The sequence below is a fragment of the Zalophus californianus genome, chromosome X (genome assembly GCF_009762305.2).
Source record: "Zalophus californianus isolate mZalCal1 chromosome X, mZalCal1.pri.v2, whole genome shotgun sequence".
NCBI lineage: Eukaryota > Metazoa > Chordata > Mammalia > Carnivora > Otariidae > Zalophus > Zalophus californianus.
Window position 1 is genome coordinate 12,257,361 of NC_045612.1, and position 12,942 is coordinate 12,270,302.

General features: G+C 40.5%; 1 long non-coding RNA gene across 4 annotated transcripts in view; it reads right to left on the reverse strand.

Moving 5' to 3' along the window:
• Positions 1–922: 922 nt before the first annotated feature.
• The window catches only part of LOC113931063, a 62,376-nt gene continuing 50,356 nt past the window's right edge, over positions 923–12,942 (reverse strand). For 2 of the 4 annotated variants that reach the window (XR_003522671.2, XR_003522673.2), the window contains 3 exons: positions 10,501–12,423; positions 6,367–10,370; positions 3,518–3,653 (listed from right to left, as the gene is read on the reverse strand). This is a non-coding gene — a long non-coding RNA (uncharacterized LOC113931063). Of the gene's footprint in view, positions 1,053–2,252; positions 3,654–6,366; positions 10,371–10,500; positions 12,424–12,942 lie in introns of those variants that run through there. The other 2 variants (XR_003522672.2, XR_003522670.2) reach the window with 2 other exon arrangements.

A 12,942-nucleotide genomic window follows, 5' to 3' on the forward strand; every position in this document is an offset into this window, starting at 1 on the left:
ACACTTTATATAATCTTGTATGCTGATTTTTCACTTAACATTATATAATATCAACATACCATAAATATTTTAATGAAAGAATATTCCATCACATGGAAATAGCACATTTATTTAATCATGCCCGTAAAGTTAGACCCCTAGGCTTCTCTGTTTTTCTCTATACCAAATAACTATGTGAGGAACATCTTTGTGCATGAATTATCCACATTTTAGATGATTTCCTTGAACATATTCACTGAAGTGAAAATACTAAGTCAAAGAGTACCAACATTTCTATATCCCTTGATATATATTGCTCAAACTGTACTTACTATATATTTTAAGGCAGCATGGAGTGGTAGGGAAAAAAAAAAAGAAGTCAAAATACATGGATCTCATGCCCATCGTTAGTACTTGCTATTTAACCTGATTGGGTAAAACTGATATAAAAGCATCCATCTTAATAATCAAATAAGAAAATAGATCCTCAGTCACCATAAATGTTACTTCCTCAGGAATGCTTTCCTTCACCTTCCAGACTCTCACAGCATCCTATACTTACTTTTCCTTCATGGTCTTGCAACAACTGATAAATAATTTTTCAATTATTTGTACACTGTCAGTTTTCCCTAGGTGATTTTAAGCTCCTTTGAAATATGCCTGGCACACAGCTGGCGCTCAATAAATATTTGTTGAATGAATGAGTAGATGAGTGATGGATGAAATGACAGCACTTTGCAAAATAAGCCACTAGACATTTGGGAGGTATTTCAATTTTAATAATAATTATTATTATGATTCATTTGTATTACTATGTAGATGATTCTGTATCTTTAGAGATTCCTTGTCTAACCATAATTTCATTATGTAGCTTTGATGTTTGTCATGCCAGCCAGAGGCATGGTGGCCATGTTGCTGGAAGCACCTGGTAGGAGCTGAGACTTGGAGAACCAAGTAGTTAGTTCTCTAGTTCAGCATGCTGGGAGTTAGGAAGTTGTAGTTACCATTAGCTGAATGCAAGGCAGTGGTCAGGAATCTAGGAGGTCAGTGATATTTGAAGAAACAGGTGAATCCTAGAGGTCAGAAACAAACTAATGGTTAGTGGTCTAGACAATAAGGTGCAAAGTGGAGAATGGTCAGTGATAAGGGATTGAAGTAGATGGGAGAGTCAAATTCCAAGCACCAGTACTCAAAGCATGGAGATGTGAAAATGATTCTAAAGCAAATGGTACTTGAACTCAGTGCTTCCTTATATTATTTCTGCCCAAACCGAAAATCGTATTAGGAAGTGTTTGTGTCTAGTTCCATATATACGGGCAAGGGAATAATAGTAGCTAGTTGAGGAATGAGATCTGTGAACACAAATAGGTTCCGATAGTGACAGGATAAAGTAAGACCATTTGTACTAAGATCTGATAATAGTCTGCACATAAAGTCGGAGCAATCAAGCTTTGGATCCCATAATTCTCAACTTGACTTTCAACAGCAGATATTATAGCACAGTGGTTAGGATCATGGACTCTGGCAACAGGCTAGCTGTGTTCAACAGGCTAGCTAGCTCTCTCATTTATTAGTTGTGTCCTTTGGACAAGTTACTTCCCCTCTGTGTTAGTTTCATCATCTGTAAAACGGAGATGATAGAACCTACACCTCAGTGGGTTCTTGTGAAGATTAAATGAGGTGATGCATGTAAAACCTTAGAACAGTGCCTGGATGTAGCAAATGCTATGTTAAGTGTTGTTGTTGTTGTTGTTATTATTATTATTATTAGTCACATAAGACCAAACAAAAATTGGCAGTATAAGAAATGGATAAATACACTGTATTAACATACTCTATCTAAAATAATACAGTTTCTAAACGAATTTTTTTCATTAAAATAAGAATTTCATTTGTACCTAATCATAGTTGACTATATAAACACTATAAGCATTACCAAAGTAGCAAAATTTATCACAGTAATCCCATTGACGTGTTTATTTTATAGATGTTTTACGTACACCATCTTAAAAAGTTGTAAATACACAAATTCTAATAGCAAAAACACTATTAAGCTGCAATACAGTTGATCCATAGAATCTGGTTTATAAGAAGGAATGCCTTATTAAATTTTTTGAGGCTAATTCTACTGGAAGCAGGATTATTTGTGTTGGAAGACCTGTCTGTGGAAAGATCTGAACATGGAAAGGCTCGGACTTGGGAAGACTCCTTTTAAAAAGGTCTGGACCTGGGGAAAGGTCAGAAGACCTGGACTATGGAACATATTAGAATACCTGGATATCGTAGACACTGGAAGACCTGAATGTTAGAAGACCGGTACCCTGGAGACGCTGGAAGACGTGGATATTGAGCCCGCTGTTGGAAGACTGGGTAGTTGTTGGAAGACGCAGAGATCCCGGAAGACGAGCAGATGCAGGAAGACGAGCAGATTCCGGAAGACGCAGGGATGCCGGAAGACGCGGAGATGCTGGAAGACGCAGAGATGCCGGAAGACGCAGAGATGCCGGAAGACGAGCAGATGCCGGAAGATGCAGAGATGTCGGAAGACGAGCAGATGCTGGAAGCCCTGGAGATGCTGGAAGCCCTGGAGATGTAGGAAGACAAGGATTTTCTGGAAGACGTGGCTTAGTTGGAAGACGTGGATTTTCTGGAAGACGTGGATTTTTCTGGAAGACGTAAATTTGTTGGAAGACGTGGGTAGGCTGGAAGACATGAATTTGATGGAAGACACACAGCTTTGTTGGAAGACAAGGATTTGCTGGAAGACGTGGATTTTCTGGAAGCCATGGATTTGATGGAAGACATGAATTTTCTGGAAGACTTGGAGGTCACTGGAAGACATGGATTTCCTGGAAGACATGGCTTTTCTGGAAGACGTGGATTTTCAGGAAGACCCGAATTGTCCGGAAGACCTGGATTGTTTGGAAGATGTAGATTTGCTGGAAGACCTGGAGGTTACTGGAAGACATGGATTTTCCGGAAGACGTGGATCTCTAGGAAGACGTATATTTGTTGGAAGACCTGGATTTAGTGGAAGACATAAATTTTCTGGAAGACGTGGCTTTACTGGAAGACCTGGATTTACTTAGTGGAAGACATAAATTTTGTCTGGAAGACGTGGACTGACTGGAAGACTGGATTGGTGGAAGACATGCATTGGTTGGAAGACCTGGATTTCTCCGGAAGATATGGATTTGGCGGAAGACATAGATTTTTCTGGAAGACGTGGACTGAGTGGAAGACCTGGATTTCTTTCCGGAAGACGTCGATTGACTGGAAGACCTGGATTTTTCCAGAAGACATAAATTAGCTGGAAGACTTGGATTGATTGGAAGACTTGGATTTGGTGGAAGACATAGTTTTTTCCGGAAGACCTGGATTGGCTGGAAGACCTTGAAATTGCTGGAAGACGTGGATTGTCTGGAAGACCTTGCAACCATTGGAAGACATAGATTTTCTGGAAGACATGGATTTTCCTGGAAGATACGGATTTTGTGGAAGACCTATAATTACTGGAAGACGTGGATTATCTGGAAGACGTGAATTTTCTGGAAGACAAGGATTAGCTGGAAGACCTTGATGCTGTTGGAAGACTTGGAATTTGTTGGAAGACTTGGAGTTGCTGGAAGACCTGGAGTTGTTGGAAGACCTTGACACTGGCGCCATTGGAAACCCTGGACATTGGAGACATTGGAAGCACAGGATGTTGGAGACATTGGAAGCCTTGGATTTGGTGGATATTGGTTATTCTGGACATTGGAGACTTTGGAGACCCTGAATGTTGGAATTCATGGGTATTGGAAGCCCTGAATACTAGAGACATTGTAAGTCCTGTACCTTGGAAGCCTTAAACATTGGAAGATATAGATAACAGAAGATCTAAACATTTAGAAACCCTAAGTCAGAAGCCCTGGGTATTGGGAGACATTTGGAAAACCTGGGTATTGACACATTTGTGTTAAGAAATAAAATTTGGAAGTTGAAATTTTCATGATGCTGGAAGTCAAGGGTGTTGGCAGCCCTGGACATTAGGAGACTTGGACATTAAGATGTCAGGATGTTAAAAGACCTAGTCATTCAGACATTGGGGATGCTGGAACACCTAAACATTGGAAGACCAGTTCTTGGAGATATTGAAAGACTTGGATGGTAGAACTGGTGATAATGAGATACTATAAAACCAGAATTTAGGAGACACCGAAGGTTGTACAAACTGAATGATGTAAGCACTAGAAGATATTAGAAGAGCTGGACTTGGACACAATGAAACACGCAGACTCTAGAAGACCTGCTTATAGGAGACACTGGAAGATTGGGAACATATAAAAATCAGAACTTAGAACTCTGGACCCAGGAAGACAAGACCTGGATCTTGAAGATTGATTGTTGGAGAAAGTAGAAGACCTAGACTTTTAATTTCCCCCATATTGAGATTAGAAAACCTGCATTGGAGATACTTCAGGCCAGAGAATGGAAGACATGGATGTTTTAACATTTAGAAGATCTGGCAATTGGAGATGTTGGAAGCTATGGTGCACAGAAAACCTGATGTTAGAGACACTAAAGAATTGAAAGGCTTAATCTTAGAGATGCTAGGTCATGTTGACAGATATTGGCGATTTTGAAAGACTTTCATATTAGGACCTGGTATGACATTTAAAGACATATCATAAGGCTACTCTAATAGTCTTTATGCCTATGACATCTCTTTTCCTAAAAAGCAAAACGCAGAGAAAATACATTTTAGGAAGACAACAAAGAGGAAGTGGGAAATTCAAGTAAAAGCAAGTAGTATGAATGGATTGGAACCTACTTTCATGGTCTCAGTGAACTAGATTTCTAGGTCCATATTGTTTGACAGGATGGAAACAATGAATTATCAAAGAATAAGCAATATCAAGGCTTGGAGAACTACTTGGCTTTAGATAGGAGTCAGCAAATGTTTTCTATAAATAGTTAAGTTTTTAAAGGTCATATGGTTTCTATTGGAAGACCTGGAGTTGTTGGAAGAACTATCCAACTCTGTCATTATAGCGTAGCCATAGACAATACATAAGTGAGTGGGTATGGTTTTGTTGCAATAATACTTTATTTAAGAAAAAAAAAAAAACAGTTGGACCAGATTTTAACAAAGGGCCCTAGTTTGCCAGGCCCAGCTCTTCATGCCAAATCTAGGGTATAGTAAGTACATTAGGTACATTCCAGGCTAGCATTCACATGCAAAAGAATGGATAGAGTACTTTGAAGCCCAGTGGTAAATAAACATACTATGTATGTGATGATGCTCAAGACATGAGGCTAGCAAGAACCTAAGAATGGAGTTTAGATCTCCACTTACTTGTTTCAGGGACCCAGTAAGGATATTTGTATTCAGAGCCAAAATTAAATGGGTAGCATCCAGGACCCCAGGCAAGGGGGACTAGGGTTCAGTGCAGATACCCTAATTTGGTAGGCTGGAAACTTAAAAAGAAAACTAAAGAAGAAAGGCACCTTTTCAGATTGGGGCTATCCTTCCAGGACTAAGCACCACTCACCCAAAGAGAGGGAGTCCTCAGTCCAGGGCAGACAAGAAGTAGCAAAGCCCTCACTCTATTTCCCATGTTCTTCTCATTAGGGCACTCCTCATACCACTGCCAACTAATCAAGAGCCACCTCTAGGTGTCTGTAATGATGGAGGAGAAGAGGAAGGAGACTACAGCTTTGTAGTCTCATCTCAGGCACTCTGGCTTCAGGTAAGAAGTCTAATTTCTGTTCTTACCCACCAGAGCTTAAGTGACAAACTTAAGAGATCAGGGTTGAGTTGTAGGCTGAAGATCCTTAGTGCTTAGTCAGATGGGACCGAGGAAGACACAGACTATCACATATATTCTATGAAAGAGAACACTGGCAGACAAAACCGGTTCTGGCACACTGGGACCGGGTCATGATTTAAAGGCTAAGTAGTGGAATACACAGACAATGGGCGGCCACTGAAGATTTTTGAACAAGCAAGTACCAGAATCAGAACTGTAAACAAGGAATGTTCATCAAGCAGCAAAGTGCTGAAGACTACCAGATATATATACATACACACACACACACACACACACACATACACACACACACACACACACACACACACACACACACTAGGACATGAAAGACTCCCAGATAAAACAGTAAAAGGGTTGGGATGTGAGTTATGAGGCCACCGTGATCATCCGGGTGAAGTGGTAATGGGGGCCCAGGGATAAGGCAGTGACAGCTCTATTTCTCTACAGATCCAGCATTGGGATGATGATGAGTACTCAGCATGCTGAAAAGCATGATTTTAAACTTCTTGAATGCTATCAGAATACATCAAATAACAAAGATGTTCAGAAGCTAGTTATGAGGAATTGTCCTCACCTAGTAACACTGCTTGGATATCCCAATTTTCTCTCAAAGGCAGCAAAGCTAATAACTTGGTGGTTTAAGCAAAGTAGATCCTGCATAGTTTTATCTTTAGCTCTTATTAACACAGTGTGACTTCATTATCTCAAAAGTGGAACCAAGTGGACCGATTATTTTCTAGAGAATAGGAATACATCCATGTGAAAAAAGTCATTAAAAGTAACCACTATATAAATAAGTATCATGCAATGGTAACTGCATTCTAAGTAAATCATATATAAATGAAGCTGTAGGTCAAAGAGTAACATAGGGACAAAGGAATTACTGTTTCAGGTCTCTTTCACAAGCAAAGAAAAATACTGAAAATCAATTTTTATTCCTTCTCTCTTCTTAAAACTACATCATGCTACCATTTTTTGAGGGAAATTAGGTAAAATATCTAAATATTAAAATTTTGCAAAAACAGGAGTAAACTATCATATTTAACTCTATGATGCTAATAATAATAATAATAATGATAATGATAATAATTGCAACAATTTATCGAGCGCTTGCTATGTGCCAGGCACTGTACTAAGCATTTCTTATAATCTCATAGCAATCCTATAATGCAGGTATTTTTGACCCCGTTTTACAGATTAGAAACTCAAGTCTGAAATGGTTAAGAGGCACGTCCCCAGTCACATGGCTGGTAACTGGCAGGAACAGGATTGAAAGCAGGTCTGATTCCACAGTCTCGGCCCTAGGCTGACTTGTCACACCCCGACAGCCCAAGGGTTATCCTGCCAGGACTAAGCACCACTCACCCAAAGAGAGGGAGTGCCCCACCCAGGGCAGACAGGAAGTAGCAAAGCCCCCCTTACCTAAGTCCCATGTTCTTCTCATTATGGTCCTCATCACATCACTGCCAAGTGACCAAGAGCCAACTCTAGGTGTTTGCAAAAATGGGTTAATTATATCACGGACTTTACGCAGTAATGCAAGAAAGACGAAGTGCAACGTCTTGAGCACAACTAGATTCATATGTAATTCCTCAACATTCATTGTTCATGGTAATGAAATGTACTGTTTAGCCTTTCATCTATTTTCTATTGGATTTTATGGCTCCCAAGAACATATACACTCTGTTCGTACCACAATTTATTTTTGGATTCTTAGGTAAACAAGCACATTGACATCGAGACCATTAAAAGGTAACTCCATGTAAAGTTCAGTGATCAGTGTATTCCGTAGCACAAACATCGTTCACACACTCCTTTCCACTGTACACACTCTCCTCGAAGCCCTTTATTAGCATTCAGGTGGTGGCAGCTCTGTAATCCCAATGTGTGGTTTAAAGAGCCTTCTCTGCATTGTGAACTTAAAAGATCTTAAACAAACAAAAGACTCTTTTTAAATGTAATGCCGGTTTTCTAATCTTCTCTACAAAATTCAGCAGCTTGGGCTCTTCTTTCTCCCCACCTCCTTTTCCTTTCTTTTTGCCAGTGGTTAAATATGTCTGTAAAGAAGGAAACTGCCATGCCCTTCATAATAGTGAACACAAGACTTTACCTGAACCATTTGACAAAAGGAAGATTCTTCTCACTCAAACTGTGTGTAAAATCTTCTAAAAGAAATTTTAGCTTGTCAATTTTGGGGACTATTCTTAATTTGAAAAAGAAAAAGAGAAACGCCCAGTTACATGGCCATGTTGCCATGCATTTCTATTTCTACCACTTAGCCCATACCAACTTTCAAATCTGCCTGTAAGTTCTGCTCACTTGTTAAATTCAGCCATATTGAAATTTCCTGGCTTTTATCCTCATCGATGATACTTCTCAGACTACTTTAACTGGGTATTACCTTAAATAAGAATTAGATTTATCTCAATAATTTATTTCAAATGGCCTGGGCCCTAGGAGAACATTTGCATCTTACCAAGCCAAAGTCGAAGCATTCCTATGACAACTAAACTCATATAATTGTCAGTTACCCATTGTAGTATTTTCTACTAATGGTTCCCGGTTGATGCTCTTCAACTTAAATTTGCTTTCTCTAATTCTGGTCAAATTAAGAGAAAAAAATGCCAAGGCAGTAATCTCAATGAACGGTAAAATTATCAGGAAACCACATTCTCTAAAGGCATATGGAACCACTGATTATACTGGTAAAACAATCATTGACTTAAAACTATTTACCTCTAGATATGATTAAGAATACACCAATTATCCTTGGAACCTTGGAACAGCAACCCTGACACAAAGTTCTTTCTGCTTTGGTTTATGAAAACAATAGACACAACATGTTAAGGTGTTTTCCTCATAATATCTATTGTTTGCCCCAAGCCCTGTAACTCAGAAGAAAAGTAGCAATTATTACAAATAAGAAACTCACAGGAAGTCCCCTCTGTCTTCCTTTTCAGGAAATTGATGCTATGTTTGTTTCTCTTTTTTCTATGCCTCTCTTTTCTGGAAGGGACTAAACCATGGTCAAACTTGAACCAGAAGCACAATTTTTAAAATATCAAGAACACAGTGCAGCAACAATACTACTTACCTTGGTCTCTGTGAAAGGGCTCAGGTACACTCAAAGTCAACCAATGAGACTGATGCAGCTTTCTCTCAAAGTAACAATGTCAGAGATAGAGGGACCTTAGAGACCAAGTGGTCCTAATCTCTCATTTGACGGATAAGGAAAGAGTAGGGTGATTTGAATAAGACCATCCATTGAACTAGTGGTGAAGACAAAATTTGGAATCAAGGTTTCCTAGCTCCTGGGCCCACTACCATTTGCATTGTATTTTCTAGTGCAATTCTGTTTAGACTTAGAACAGCAGTTGGCAACTACAACTATATGAAAAAATCAGTTGAGGAGCTTTCAAAATAAACAGATGCTGACCCCATCCCTGATTCAGCACATCTAGGGGCAGGTCCCAGAAATCTGTAATTTTTAAAGCTCCCCAACTTGATCTGGATGCGTTGAGAACTACTGTGGCTTAGAACAAGCGTGTAAGCTTCGCTGGCACTGGGGGGGGGGTGTCACTAGATCCACAGCACCCGAAAATGAGTTTTTGACTCTCATCTGCCTCTTTTGAACCTGTTGAGGAATGTCTGTCATCTCAACTGTAACTATGCAAGCAAGCCCTTTTAACTTTCGTATTTTTTCCCCTTTCCCCTGATCACGTCAAACTCAGGCATAGGTAACCCATCATTCAGACCTCCAGGCTGGGGGTGGGGTGGATTACTGGATTTCCACCACCTTTAGGGAAGAAGAAGTTTCAGTCAGAATCGCTTTCCCAGAGGATAGTCAAATGTTCAAATCGCCGCAAGGACCAGATATGAGGACAGACAAGATCTATGGAAATGAACTCTAGCAGCTTCTACTCCTTGATTAGATACGAAAGTAAATGCAGGAGTCCATTCTAAATGCACTGCCCTTCGGGACTGACCGACAGCTACCTCACACAACCGCTGCAAGGCAAGTGCACTGATACCAAACCAGGTAAAAGGCAAGGGTCTGGATTCTTTCTGTTGAAATACAAGTTAGGCTGAATCAGAATTGAAATAAAGTTCAGGATCAAGAGTACAAAGCCAAATTGTGCAGCCAAGTAGAGTAGCTCCCCTCCCTAGGTATGAGAGCTGAGTTCCTGAAACCCTGGCAGTAGAGGAATTTGTGTGGGAGGGATTCACAAGCTTTCAGGGGAAAACTGGGGCAGGCAAGGGAGTATCAGGACAACCCAGACAATTGGTTTGTTCCCTCAAATAAAACACCAAGCAAACTGAAGCTTGTTGGTATTTTCCTAATTTTACATTAGCAGTAGTGATTACTGGGCAATTATTTTCTATTTCTCTCTGATCTCAAGGTGAGGACAATCATGGCGTCAATGCAAACGCAGATATGGGGGAAGAATCAGGACACTTGGGTTTTGTCTGGAGATAAGTAAGCTCAGTCTTCTGCACTACTTTCATCTTCTGCCTTTCTGCCGGCTGTTTGAGGAAAGGGTTGGAATGACGAGGTCCGAAGGTCCAGCCTCTTCTCCCCTGTTGAAGCAAACAGAGAGAAAGGACTTACTGGCCTTCATTTGAAGGTTTCTTATTACTGCTTTATAGGGTTGTGGGTAATCATTTAAATCTTGCCTGTAGGTCAATAAACACTCCGTCGAAGGCTCACCTTCCTCTGAATCACTACAGCCATTTCATTTGCAGAGGGGCTGCTTCAACATTCTTCGAGTTCTGGATGTTAACCTACGCTGACCTCTTCTATCAATTTTTGATATGATCATATCTCGGAAAAATTTCTCAACTGTCTTCTGAGGGTGAGAATCTAACAGTTCAGCAAAATGTCACTTCATTCAATGTCTTCAAATCCTACACTTCCCCTCCCCCCAAAATGCTTTGCAGATGCTACAACATTTTCAGTTTCTTCTACCACTGGAAGAAAACTTTCACAGTCCGTTACAACCTCATTCTGAAGTTGCTGTCCGGCCCCATTAGGGGGTGACTGTGTTATTTCTCCCACCGATTCTTCTACTACCATTAAAGCATTACAAATGGAGAAATTTTGCCAAGCTACTTTCACAGTAAGTTCCGGGGTCTCTTTCATTTGATCTTCGAGGAAATCAAATGTACTCCAAGTCCAGGACATCGTGAACAATCTTTAGCACTCCCAGATGCACGGGATGAAGGAGTGGAGTCGTACCGGGGGGAATGGAGATGACTGGAACACGACGATCAGCGGTTACTATCGCACTTTTGTCAGTGGCAGCTGTGTCCGGAATCAGTGACACTTTGAATTCATGATTTTTTCGGTTTAAATATAGTTTAACCTCAGGAACAAAACACTTCAAAAACCAGTCCGAAAAAGAGTTTCTCAGTGGCCCATATTTTATGGTTTCCCTCCATGTAAACAGAAAAGTGTTTTTAGCATTCTTTTTGAAGAGGGCAAGGATTTCGGAATCTGCGAAGCAACATGGATTTACTCTGAAAAGTAGCCAGAAGCACTGGAACGAAACAGAACTTTGAGCTTGTCTTCTCCGGGCTGGAAGCCTCTGGTCTTTTTCTCATCCTTTGCAATAGATGTGCAAGTAGGCACGCCCTTCCGGCGTGGGGCCAGCTCATGGGCGCTGAAGACACAGCCATTTTCCTCAGCTTCTTCAGGTATTCAGGATACTTGGCGGCAGCTTCACGACCCACTTCCTCTGCCAGCCATTTCTTGTCACACAGACCATAGCGTTTCTCAAAGCTATCCAACCACCCATTACTGGCGATGAACGTTACAACGTTTGGTCCAGATCGAAACTGAAACTTGCATTTGTGTGATGCTCACTGGCAGATGATGCATACAGGAGGAGGCCTATTCAGCTTTCTCTGCATTAGAAACGACCCAGGCCAATATTTCCCATTGTCTCTCCTTTGACATTTCAAGCTATGTATGATTTTCTCAATGATTCTGGTGTGCCCCTCAATACACTGGCCCCAATAGCTTTCTCATTTTTCTTTACTGTGCAAATTACAGATCTATTAACACCCCAAAAACACCCTACAGGTGTCTCAGTTTCACCATTATCAAGCATTTCAAGAACTTTCATTTTGTTTGCTATAGACATCCCTTTTCTTGCCCTCGTTGCTCTTCTTGCATTTCTATCATCTGTATTCTTGCTTTGCTGCTTGGATGCCATTCTTACTCAAACTTATGCAAATTTACAAGTATTGAAAGTTTTTAGATCACTGTGCAGCACACGACACTAATCTGTGATGTATACGAAGCCAAGGACAACATTCACAAGACAAAAAAGAAAAGCAAAACAGCTTTTGTATGACAACACGTGTGTGCGATCAATGGCAGCAGAGGGAAGGACAGGTGGAAGACCAAGGGCAGAAGCAAGCAACCCCAGTGTTGGTCTTGTCCCATGAGATCGTCAGCAAGATGACATGATGGTGACTTAAACTTGCATATTGTTCCAAAACTCTCAAAGGTGCACACTAGGTCAACTCAACGTTTGCTTGAGAATGACTTGCAGTTGTGACGGGACCACAGAACTCGGGAGTTAAGGTCAGGCCACCAGGCTGAGCTGAGAAGCACAAATATCACCATCTAGGAGAAAGCAGACACAAAAATAGGAAATGAAGCCCGGAACAGAGGCAGACTGCCTGAGTAGCTTTTACATTAGCGAGGAAACAGAAATTTGGAAGAATAATAATATATGCCAAATCGCCCTTACAAAGGCTGTACCAATTTGTATGCTCACTCACAGTGGATGAGAGTCTTTTCTCCCGTATGTTTCCCAACATGAAATATTACCGATCTTTGTAATTTGTGCCAAACAGAAAGTGAATAATAAGGTAGCTCATTTTTGTTTTTTCATTTCTTTAATCATCTTTCCATATGGTGAGTCATTTCTAGTTCTTCATCTTTAAATTGTCTGTTTATATCCTTTGCCCGCATTAGAATGTTTTTCTTGCTGATTTGTAGGCACTATTAGCATATTAGGGAACTCTTATTTTTAACTCTACGTTGCAAACGTTTTGTCCGAGCCTGTCATTTACTTTTTAACTTTGTCTTTTGCCATAAAGATGGTTCAAATGTTCTATGTAGTCAAATGTTTCTGGCCTT